Consider the following 12,589-nt stretch of genomic DNA (forward strand, 5'->3'; position numbering starts at 1 on the left):
AAAAATATTTGGGCTTCTAGCGGTGTGTGGGACTTGGTCTATTAGTCCATCTATACTGACCTCCATCAGGTTGCAAATTAAAAATAATTTTTTTCTGCATCTAGCTCTGAAAAAATATTTGGGCTTCTAGCAGTGTGTGGGACTTGGTCTATTAGTCCATCTATACTGACCTCCATCAGGTTGCAAATTAAAAATAATTTTTTTCTGCATCTAGCTCTGAAAAAATATTTGGGCTTCTAGCAGTGTGTGGGACTTGGTCTATTAGTCCATCTATACTGACCTCCATCAGGTTGCAAATTAAAAATAATTTTTTTCTGCATCTAGCTCTGAAAAAATATTTGGGCTTCTAGCGGTGTGTGGGACTTGGTCTATTAGTCCATCTATACTGACCTCCATCAGGTTGCAAATTAAAACTAATTTTTTTCTGCATCTAGCTCTGAAAAAATATTTGGGCTTCTAGCAGTGTGTGGGACTTGGTCTATTAGTCCATCTATACTGACCTCCATCAGGTTGCAAATTAAAAATAATTTTTTTCTGCATCTAGCTCTGAAGAAATATTTGGGCTTCTAGCAGTGTGTGGGACTTGGTCTATTAGTCCATCTATACTGACCTCCATCAGGTTGCAAATTAAAAATAATTTTTTTCTTCATTTATCTCTGAAAAAATATTTGGGCTTCTAGCAGCGTGTGGGACTTGTTCTATTAGTCCATCTATACTGACCTCCATCAGGTTGCAAATTAAAAATAATTTTTTTCTGCATCTAGCTCTGAAAAAATATTTGGGCTTCTAGCAGTGTGTGGGACTTGGTCTATTAGTCCATCTATACTGACCTCCATCAGGTTGCAAATTAAAAATAATTTTTTTCTGCATCTAGCTCTGAAAAAATATTTGGGCTTCTAGCAGTGTGTGGGACTTGGTCTATTAGTCCATCTATACTGACCTCCATCAGGTTGCAAATTAAAAATAATTTTTTTCTGCATCTAGCTCTGAAAAAATATTTGGGCTTCTAGCGGTGTGTGGGACTTGGTCTATTAGTCCATCTATACTGACCTCCATCAGGTTGCAAATTAAAAATAATTTTTTTCTGCATCTAGCTCTGAAAAAATATTTGGGCTTCTAGCAGTGTGTGGGACTTGGTCTATTAGTCCATCTATACTGACCTACATCAGGTTGCAAATTAAAAATAATTTTTTTCTGCATCTAGCTCTGAAAAAATATTTGGGCTTCTAGCGGTGTGTGGGACTTGGTCTATTAGTCCATCTATACTGACCTCCATCAGGTTGCAAATTAAAAATAATTTTTTTCTGCATCTAGCTCTGAAAAAATATTTGGGCTTCTAGCAGTGTGTGGGACTTGGTCTATTAGTCCATCTATACTGACCTCCATCAGGTTGCAAATTGAATAAAAAAATTTTCTGCATCTAGCTCTGAAAAAATATTTGGGCTTCTAGCGGTGTGTGGGACTTGGTCTATTAGTCCATCTATACTGACCTCCATCAGGTTGCAAATTAAAAATAATTTTTTTCTGCATCTAACCCAGCCAATAGTTTAGGCCTAATACCACAGTTTGGCCACTCAGCTCTGCTCGGTTACCATCCATTGTTTTTTCGTGCAAACAACTCCAGAGTTGTGAATTAGTTAACCACCAAAATGAGTGGAAAAAGGCCTGCTGCTGGTGGAAAGGGGAATAGGCGTGTTGGGAAGGGGAAAAAAGGTTGTGTCCGTGGGGTAGGTGCAGAAGAAAGACCATCTTCCAGCCAAACTAAAATGTCTACTTCTTTTAGCGGACAATGTGATAAGATCCCTTTCTTACGGCCACGCCAATCGCTACAAATTCCAGATGAGGCACAAAAACAGCAGGTGCTTCAACGGATATCAAGTGCTCCTTTAAGTGGGCTCTCCTCCACATCAACTTCAACATCACAAATACTCCAGTCCTCAAAGGTGTCACCCAAATCGCACTTGCTTCCTCACAGCTCCCAAATCTCCAGCTGCCCGTCTGAGTATGAGGTAGAACAGATGGTTGAGTCTGCAGAGCTGTTTACTCATACTATAGCCTGGGAATCAGAGGTCGACTCCAGCGCTTCTGTGAATCCAGACGAGGAAATGATCTGCACTGATGCCCAGAATCTTTATGAGTCGGATCCAGGACCAGACGCAGAAGGTTCTGACCATAATGTAGACCCTCATTCCCAAACTGTAACTCCTGTTGGTGGAGACAATGAGGAAGACGATGATAAGACTCAAATACCTGATTGGAGCGACAACTTTAGTTTTTTGTCAGGGCAGGAACAGGTTGGCTCTGAGGACGACGGGTGTGATAACGCACAGGGTGATGATGATGAGGTCGGAGATCCCACTTACTGTCAACCCACAGTCAGCCAAGAGATGAGGTCAGCAGAGGAGGTGGAGGAAGATGCTAGTGACGACAAGGTCAGGTTGCGCCTTCCTGGACAGAGACGTAGTACTGGAAGCACGTCAACAACTGCATCCTCAAACACAACTCTGCCTCTCACCACAAGTCGTGGTGGCTCTTCAGGTCGCATGGGTGCTAAGCCTTGCATAGCCTGGGCATTTTTTCAGATCGATAAAGATGACCCAACTCGTGTTATCTGTAACATTTGTCAGCAAAAGCTAAGTAGAGGCCAAAAAATACATAGTTTGAGTACTTCATGCATGAACCGGCACATGGACATGAAGCATAAGTTGCAGTGGGAAGCTCAGTGTGCTACAATGCGGTCTAGCCGGCCGGGCCAACCACCGTCTGCCATATCTTGTGCATCCGCGGCCTCTTCATCCTCTGTGACTGGGGGGACAGCAGTCACACCTGTTTTGGGGCGCAGACCTGCCACCTCTTTACCCGCAACAGCCAGCGTGATTGGCAGGTCATCATTTTCTTTGGAGGTGGTAACACCAGCTGGTCTTGAGCGCTGTCCGACATCGATAGCACCACCTTTGGATCAAGGCAACCTAACATGTCCGCCTGCATCTTCCTCACAGACCGGCAGTTTGCCGGGGACACCCTTATCAACCCCGTCTAAGCACAATAGCCCGCCCTCGGTCCCTCAGATGTGGACAAGTAAAAGACCATTTCCTCCTAGCCATGAGAAAGCTAAGAGGTTGAATTTCACCATCTGCAAGCTCTTGGCTACAGAAATGCTGCCTTTCCGCCTGGTGGACACAGAGGATTTTCGAGACCTTATGTCCGTCGCAGTGCCCCAGTACCAGATGCCCAGTCGGCACTACTTCTCAAAGAAAGGTGTGCCTGCGCTCCACCAGCATGTCGCACACAACATCACCGCTTCTTTGAGAAACTCTGTGTGTGACAGGGTGCATTTAACCACAGACATTTGGACGAGTAGGCATGGACAGGGGCGTTACATGTCGCTGACTGGGCACTGGGTAACTATGGTGACAGCAGGACAAGGGGCTGCTGTCCAAGTCTTGCCGTCCCCACGAGTTGTGCGTCAATCCTCTTTATGTCATTTTTCCTCCACTGCTTCTGCCTCCTCAACCTCCTCTCGGTCTTCCACCTGCACCCAAAGCCTGTCTGGTCATGCCACAAGCTTTCTAACTGTGCAGAAGGGATCCTGCACACCTCCTTACTATGCTGGCAGTAGGGCTCAACGTCATCAGGCGGTTTTTACATTGAAATGTCTGGGAAATGTGAGTCACACAGCTGAGGAGTTGTGGTCAGCTCTGGAGAACCAATTTCATGAATGGTTGTCTCCACTGGACCTGAAACCAGGGAAGGCCGTGTGCGACAATGCTGCAAACCTGGGTGCGGCCCTTCGCCGGGGCAATGTCACACACGTGCCTTGTATGGCTCACGTGTTGAACCTGGTTGTCCAGCAATTTTTAGCCCACTATCCCAGACTAGATGGCCTTCTGCAGAGGGCACGGTCGCTGTGTGCTCACTTCCGCCGTTCGCATCCCGCAGCTCAGCGACTTACATCTCTACAGAAGTCGTTGGGCCTGCCACTTCACCGGCTAAAATGCGATGTGCCTACCCGGTGGAATTCAACTCTGCACATGTTGCAGCGACTGTGGCAGCACCGACAAGCCCTGGTGCAATACGTTCTGACGTATAGCCTGGGCCAACGAGATTCAGAGGTGGGGCAAATCACGCTGGAGGAGTGGTCTCAGATCAGGGACCTATGCACCCTTCTGCACAGTTTTGAAATGGCGACGAAGATGTTTAGTGCTGACGATGCCATTATCAGCATGACTATTCCGGTGATTTACATGCTGGAGCACATGTTAAACAGAATTCGGAGTCAGGTGGTGGCACAAGAGGAGGTGGAGGAAGTAGAGGAGGAGGAGTTGTATGCGGAAGGGCTAACATCTGCAAGGTCCAGACGGTCGGCAGCACCAGGGCGGCAGGCATGTGAGGGTGGGGGAGATGATTTTACCAGGGCGCATGGTAGCAGCCAAACTAGTGAGGAAGGTGCAGGAGCCCAGGAAGAAGTGGAGGACGAACTGATGGAAGACTCATCAGATGAGGGAGACCTTGATCACATTTCTGTTGTGCGAGGTTGGGGGGAGAGGACAGAGGAAGGAAGCATGATTGTTACCTCGCCACCAACACAACAGGGACTTGGTGCTCCCGGATGCGCAACACACATGAGTGCCTTCTTGCTGCACTACCTGCAACATGACCCTCGAATTGTGAGAATTAGAAATAATCCTGACTACTGGGTTGCCACACTGTTAGATCCCCGGTACAAAAGTAAATTTGCAGAAATTATTCCTGCCATAGAAAGGGATGCACGCATGCAGGAGTATCAGCAGAGACTGTTGCAGAATCTTACATGTGCTTTTCCACAAAATACCAGTGGTGCACGTAGTGAATCTCACAGTTCCAACTTGCCAACCGTGGTCTGTATGGAATTGTTCAATAAAGGGCCCAAAATTAAGATAACATAGATGGGAGAGGTCTCTATGAATAGGAATTCCTAAGTATTTGATACCCTGTGAGGGCCAGGCAAAGGGAAAGTTGGACTGGATGGAATCCTATATGGATTTAGGGAGGGAGACATCGAGGGCCTCAGACTTCGCTGCATTGATTTTAAAATTTTACCATGTAACAAAGTGATCTATTTCAGCCATAACAGCAGGGATGGATATATGTGATTGAGTGATATATACTAGGACATCGTCAGCAAATAGAGAGCACTTGTACTCGGTGCCTCCCACCTCAATCCACCTAATATTGGGGTTATGGCGAATTGATGAGAGCAGGTGCTCCGTCACTAGGATGTATAAGAGAGGGGACAGAGGACATCCCTGCCTTGTCCCATTGGTGATTGTGAAAGGTGATGAAAATGTTCTGACGCACCCCCTGGGCCTTGGGACACCCGGAGCCGGACCCTTTTTGGTGGATGCTGGTGGTTGTAGTCTTCGTGGCAGCGATCCGGTTCTGTGGCTCAGGGCGGTCAAACCAGTGGCGGAACTATTTATGTGGTTTTGATGTTTAAATGTCCGACTACGCCACCCGTGGATTGCGGTCACAGTGAACCGCCGCTACAGGGCAGACCGCTAAGGCTGGTGTTGTGGGTGCAGCAGAGCGTAGCATAACTCCCCACGGGAGGAGTATAGCCTCAGGGCAGTGTATGCGGAGGATGGGGGTGATGGTGCAGGGCAGCAGCAGTAACGACACGGAGTCAGTGATTCAGTTCAGGGCCTTTACTCACAGTTCTTATTATCCAGACCACGTCTGCAGGTAACGGCTGCCCACGTCGTACTGTGCTCACCAGGTGAGGGGCTCAGACAACTCCCAGATAACTTTGGAGCGCTTCACAGGACCCCCTTTGTGTGTCCTTTGTCTGGCCTTTCTTACCAACACTTCTGTCCGGCTGCCTCGGGCCTCCTCTTGGTAAACTTGGCGCCAGTTTCCCTGACCCTATGTGGTGCCTTCCTAGCGGGTGGAGCAAGGGGCTGCGCCACATAAAATGTCAGAGCCTCCGGTTTCTAGCTGAGGGTCGTTTCCTGCCTCCACTAGTTCGGGGACCGGTCTCCCCCTTTGGCCTGACCCCTCCACGCAGGTGGATTCGGGCGTGCGGTGGCGACTCGCCCGTCCTCACCCCTGGGATCCCTTCATTCCTCGTTCCTGGAGCCTTCTCCGCTCCTCTTCCTTCCTTCTCCCTCTTGCAGGCCTGGGCCTCTGTTACTAGGCCCGCCTCCGGAGCAGAGCTCATGCAGAGCCCCTGCTCCCTGCCACTTCTGCTCAGACTTCTCTGCACTGAACTAAGATGGTGCCCACCTTTTATACTCCCTTCTCAATGCACCCAGGAACTGCTTCCTCCCTGCTCCTGCACTGCAGGGTTCCCCTTCCTCAGTGTTCCCTCCCCCCACTCCAGCCAGGGACAGGGACTGTCGTGCCCATCTCAGGGGCATATTGGTCGCCCTGCCCCACGGCAATGTGGTGTAATGCATGCAGGTGTCGGGTCCTGATCCACACTCCATCCTTATCTGAGAGTGAGATATCACACCTCTGGGTGAGGTGCAATACGTCTGTAGCAACCGAGCCCTCGGTGCTACAGTTCCATTTATCTTCAGCCTAGGTGACGTATTGTGATACAGGGCCGTGATTTTGGCTATAAAAGGGTCCCCTAGACCCCTACCCCAAGCTTTTTAAGAGAATCATATATGGCGTGCCAGGAGACTCTATGGAATGCTTTCTCAGCATCCAACGAGAGTATCTACTTACAAATTTTTAACTGCATCTAGCCCAGGAAATACTTTGTGCCTAGTAGCAGTGTCTGCTAGTCAGCGGATTATCCCGGCTGTTAAGCAAGCTACACCACCTGTAGTTTGGACACTTAATTTTTTCAAAGGAAATGCTTCGGGACCACGGGATACTTAGTGAAGAGCATCAGGAGGCACCCCAAGGCATAGGGGCTGGGACTGGCAGTAGGATGCCTTGCGGTGGACAGCCGAGCTCGATCCTTATAAAAGCTTTTTAACTGCAGCAGCTTTAGTGGACGCTACTGGAGCTGGAATTACGCGGCTGCTGGCATGAGACTTGCCCTCCAATAGATCCTTGTAAATGGATTTAAAGTGTATTCATTCAAATTAGAGGGACAATTTAAATTAAAAAGCTTAGAGCTGCCTCCACCACAGGGGGGCTCTCTCGACCCACCAGCGGACAGGCACCAGTATTGGGAGAGGGGGGCTGGCCGTCAGGGTTCACCGCGGCTCTGGCACAAACCCGGCGACACGGAGGTGGCACGGGCAGGAGCGGACTGGCCGTCTCGGCTTCTCACTTTTTGGATTTTAGAAGGGCATGACATGCCTATATCTGTGTCTCCCCCTCCTTTTACTCCTCCACCTCTTTTCTTTTCGCATGACTATATGTACTTGTCACTTTTCCATGTGTTAGTTGTGTCTTCTGAGCAGTTTGTCAGCTTTTGGACACCTTTGAAGGTGTTTTCTATGTGTTTCTATGTGTTTTTGTTTGCCTGCCATTGGTTTTAACGGTGTTCGAAGGTGTTCGACGAACAGTTCGACGAACAGTTCGGCGAACACACGGGTGTTCGACGAACCGAACCGAACTCGAACACTACGGGGGTGGCTCAACACTACCGGTGAGTCTGACTTCTATACCAGGAAAGATCTTTGAACAAATTATTAAACAACATGTATGTAAGTACATGGATAAGAATGAAGTGATTAACCAGAGTCAGCATGGGTTTGTAACTAACAAGTCATGTCAGACTAACTTAATTTCCTTCTATGACAGAATCACTGACTGGGTGGATCAGGGAAATGCTGTAGATATAGTATATCTTGACTTCAGCAAAGCATTTGACAAAGTATCTCACACCATCCTTATTGAAAAAATGACCAAGTATGCAATGGACCAGGCAACTGTTAGGTGGATTCATAACTGGCTTAGTGATCGGACTCAAAGGGTGGTTGTAAATGGCTTCACATCCAGCTGGATGAATGTCTCAAGTGGGGTACCACAGGGCTCCGTCCTGGGACCTGTATTGTTCAACATCTTTATCAATGATTTAGATGAAGGAATTGAGGGTAAACTGATTAAATTTGCTGATGACACAAAGCTAGGAGGGATAGCTAATACTAGAGAAGAGAGAGAGAGGATTCAAAAAGACCTAAATAAACTGGAGCAGTGGGCAGCAACCAACAGAATGGTTTTTAACAGGGAAAAATGCAAAGTACTACATCTGGGCAATAAAAATGAAAAAAGCATATACAGAATGGGAGGAATAGAGCTAAGCAACAGTACATGTGAAAAAGACTTAGGTATACTAATAGATCATAGACTGAACATGAGTCAACAGTGTGATGCAGCAGCAAAAAAGGCAAATACAATTCTGGGATGTATTAACAGAAGCATACAGTCTAGATCACGTGAAGTCATTATCGGTCTTTACTCCTCTTTGGTCAGACCTCATCTGGAATACTGTGTACAGTTTTGGGCACCACATTTTAAAAAAGACATAGACAAACTGGAGCAAGTTCAGAGAAGAGCGACCAGAATGGTGACTGGTCTGCAAACCATGTCCTATGAGAAACGGTTGCAGGATTTGGGAATGTTTAGCTTGCAAAAAAGAAGACTGAGAGGAGACTTAATAGCTGTCTACAAATATGTCAAGGGCTGTCACATTGTAGAAGGATCATCTTTATTCTCATTTGCACAAGGAAAGACTAGAAGCAATGGGATGAAACTAAATGGGAGGAGACACAGATTAGATATTAGAAAAAACTTTTTGACAGTTAGGGTGATTAATGAGTGGAACAGGCTGCCACGAGAGGTGGTGAGTTCCCCTTCAATGGACGTCTTCAAACAGAGGCTGGACAGACATCTGTCTGAGATGATCTAGTGAATCCTGCTTTGAGCAGGGGGTTGGACCAGATGACCCAGGAGGTCCCTTCCAACTCTACCATTCTATGATTCTATGATTCATTCTGCTGGTGGCTCGGACAGCATGAATCTAATGACAGGTTCCCTTTAACATGCTCATTTTTCTTACAAAACAGTTATGTCTCCATATTTCCCCATACACATGAGTTTTTTTTTTCTTCAATGGAAAAAGTGGAGAAAATTGGTGATAACCTCATTTGACAGCGATTTATCTGGCTGGAGAATAAAAGGATCAGGCAGAACTGGACGACCGTCTAATGTGTACAATGGCCCTGCAACTTTCCCACTCATACAACATAGGTGATTGGCCGATTCCTTTAAAATCGGTCGGTTTGGCTGACTATAATCTAATGTGTAAGGGGGTCTTTAATCATGCTGTATACAGTGGGTACGGAAAGTATTCAGACCCCTTTAAATGTTTCACTCTTTGTTTCATTGCAGCCATTTCGTAACTTCTAAAAAGTTCATTTTTTTTCTCATTAAAGTACATTCTGCACCCCATCTTGACTGAAAAAAAACTGAAATGTAGAAATTTTTGCAAATTTATTAACAAAGAAATACTGAAATATCACATGATCATAAGTATTCAGACCTTTTGCTCAGACACTCATATTTAAGTCACATACTGTCCATTTCCTTGTGTTTAATTAAACTATTAAGACTTAATTTGGAAAGGCACACACCTGTCTATATAAGACCTCACAGCTCACAGTGCATGTCAGGCCAAATGAGAATCATGAGCTCAAAGGAACTGCCCAAGGAGACAAAATTGTGGCAAGGCACAGATCTGGCCAAGGTTACAAAAGAATTTCTGCTGTACTCAAGGTTCCTAAGAGCACAGTGGCCTCCATAATCCTTAAATAGAAGAAGTTTGGGACCACTAAAAGTCTTCCTAGACCTGGCCGTCCAGCTAAACTGAGCAATCGTGGGAGAAGAGCCTTCGTGAGAGAGGTAAAGAAGAACCCCAAGATCACTATGGCTGAGCTCCAGAGATGCTGTAGGGAGATGGGAGAAAGTCCCACAAAGTCAACTATCACTGCAGCCCTCCACCAGTTGGGCCTTTTTGGCAGAGTGGCCCGACGGAAGCCTCTCCTCAGTGCAAGACATATGAAAGCCCACAAAGAATTTGCTCAAAAACAGATGAAGGACTCCCAGACTATGAGAAATAAGATTCTCTGGTCTGATGAGACGAAGATAGAACTTTTTGGTGATAATTTTAATCTGTATGTGTGGAGAAAACCAGGCACTGCTCATCACCTGCCCAATACAATCCCAACAGTGAAACATGGTGGTGGCAGCATCATGCTATGGGGGTGTTTTTCAGCTGCAGGGACAGAACGACTGGTTGCAATTGAAGGAAACATGAATGTGGCCAAGTACAGAGATATCCTGGATGAAAACCTCTTCCAGAGTGCTCTGGACCTCAGACTTAGCCGAAGGTTCACCTTCCAACAAGACAATGACCCTAAGCACACAGCTAAAATGACAAAGGAGTGGCTTCAGAACAACTCTGTGACCATTCTTGACTGGCCCAGCCAGAGCCCTGACCTAAACCCAATTGAGAATCTCTGGAGAGACCTGAAAATGGCTGTCCACCAACGTTCACCATCCAACCTGACGGAGCTGGAGAGGATCTGCAAGGAAGAATGGCAGAGGATCCCCAAATCCAGGTGTGAAAAACTTGTTTCATCATTCCCAAGAAGACTCATGGCTGTACTAGCTCAAAATGGTGCTTCTACTCAATACTGAGCAAAGGGTCTGAATACTTATAACTATGTGATATTTCAGTTTTTCTTTTTTAATAAATTTGCAAAAATTTCTACATTTCAGTTTCTTTTTAGTCAAGATGGGGTGAAGAGTGTACTTTAATGAGTAAAAAAATTTACTTTTTAGAATTTACCAAATGGCTGCAATGAAACAAAGAGTGAAAAATGTAAAGGGGTCTGAATACTTTCTGTACCCACTGTATACAGGGAGGCATTTTCAGAGTGACTTCAACGTTAAAACGTTGCACTCATCTTGAATGATGACTTAAGGGACACTATTTAATAGGGTTATATGGTGTTGGACCCCTCTTGCATTTATAATGGAAAAGTATTGGAAAGTTTATATCAGCTGATGACATATTCTTCAGGCAGCAGCTCACCCCCCCTGGCAAACTGAAGCATCAGACAGGAGATTAGAGGTTAGAAAAATGTTGGTCAAACCCACCAATTTCATGGACCTGCAGTCTCTAATTTTTGGGGGCCTACAGGCTTCTGTACGATAGATGACCTGAGGATAGGGCATGCTGTATTTTAACTCCTGATCCCTGTGTTCTCACCTATAGATAGTCCACTGCCAAAGATGTCTGACAGTGGCTTACCATTGTGCCATCTTTAAAGCTACATGCACACTCCGAAAAAGTGAGTTTTCATGTGTAAGAAATGGGTGAGTGTTTGGGCGGATCACTTGAAATGTTATGAAGTATAAAGGACATAATCAGCTTACTTGATATTACTGTCACCGAGGAGAATTTGGAGATGGAGCCTAACTCTACTGTACAAACATGTCATTAGCCTGTTCTCTGATGGCTCAGCAGTTTGTGAATTGGCGCCAAGCAAGATTTATTTTTTGACGCTCCTCGCTTATTGAATCGAAAAGTGTTTGAACTGTATATTTCAGGAAATTTGTCTCAAAGTCAATCCTTCGCACAACGATCCGCTCATCTCTACTCCCCACCACACTTGGCCAACGAGACATCTGGCCATCTCCAGAGCCGAGTTAGTACCAATAACACAAAATTAACTATTCCAGTTTCTCCTGTGTCACTATATAATATAATTATATTACCAAACTTGAGCAATGACATTGCTCTAAGATATAAGCAAGCTAAAACCTTGGATGAGAAGGTTCTCCAACTTGGATGCCACTTTATAAATAAAGTTGTTGAAGGCAATGTTATGTTTGGAATCAATAATGAAACATTAGGGTTTTCTGCAGATTTTATTTAATGTGTGCCTAGTAGTGATGAGCGAGCATGCTCGCTACTGCTCGGTGCTCGCCTGAGCATCTCACTGCTCGAGATGCTCGGCGCTCGCCGTGTATTTCCGGGTTGATCGGGCGGGAACTCGGGTCCCCTCCCTGCATGTTTGGCACTCTTTAGAGAGCCAATGAACATGCAGGGATTGCCTGCAATGCATTGTAATGCCGTAGCCATGTTGGTTGTGGGCATTACAATGATTGGCTGGCCGCACAGCGTCATCAGGTCTATATCAGACCTTGCGCCGCCATGCTCGTCACAGTCACTCTGGATCAGACAGTGTAGGGAGAGCTGCTGCTGTGTCAAGGAGAGATTTGATCGTGTATTAGGTAGTGTAAGGAGAAAAAACGTACATTACACATATCCATCTTAACAAACAGTCCTTCTGAGGACTAATCCATCTGCAGAGATATCAGGCAGTCAGGGTGTATAGGCAGGCAGTGTATATAGTAGACTGCAGTGCATATAGCACAAGAGGCTCCATTCCAATTCTGCCTTCTGCTGCTGTTAGATATTTCTATACAAAGGCCCAGGTCTCAGGGGCCAGGAATACTTTTCTTTGGATCTTAATCCTCATTATTTACTTAAAAAGCAATCCAGAGAACACCATTTTTTCTGCGCCTTTCACTTGTCGGCACTGCAGAATACAGCCAGGTCCTTTCCATATTTCCACATTTT

This window comes from Phyllobates terribilis, unplaced genomic scaffold (genome assembly GCF_046119375.1).
Source record: "Phyllobates terribilis strain yellow unplaced genomic scaffold, ASM4611937v1 Scaffold_1__5_contigs__length_1240528914, whole genome shotgun sequence".
NCBI classification, from domain to species: domain Eukaryota; kingdom Metazoa; phylum Chordata; class Amphibia; order Anura; family Dendrobatidae; genus Phyllobates; species Phyllobates terribilis.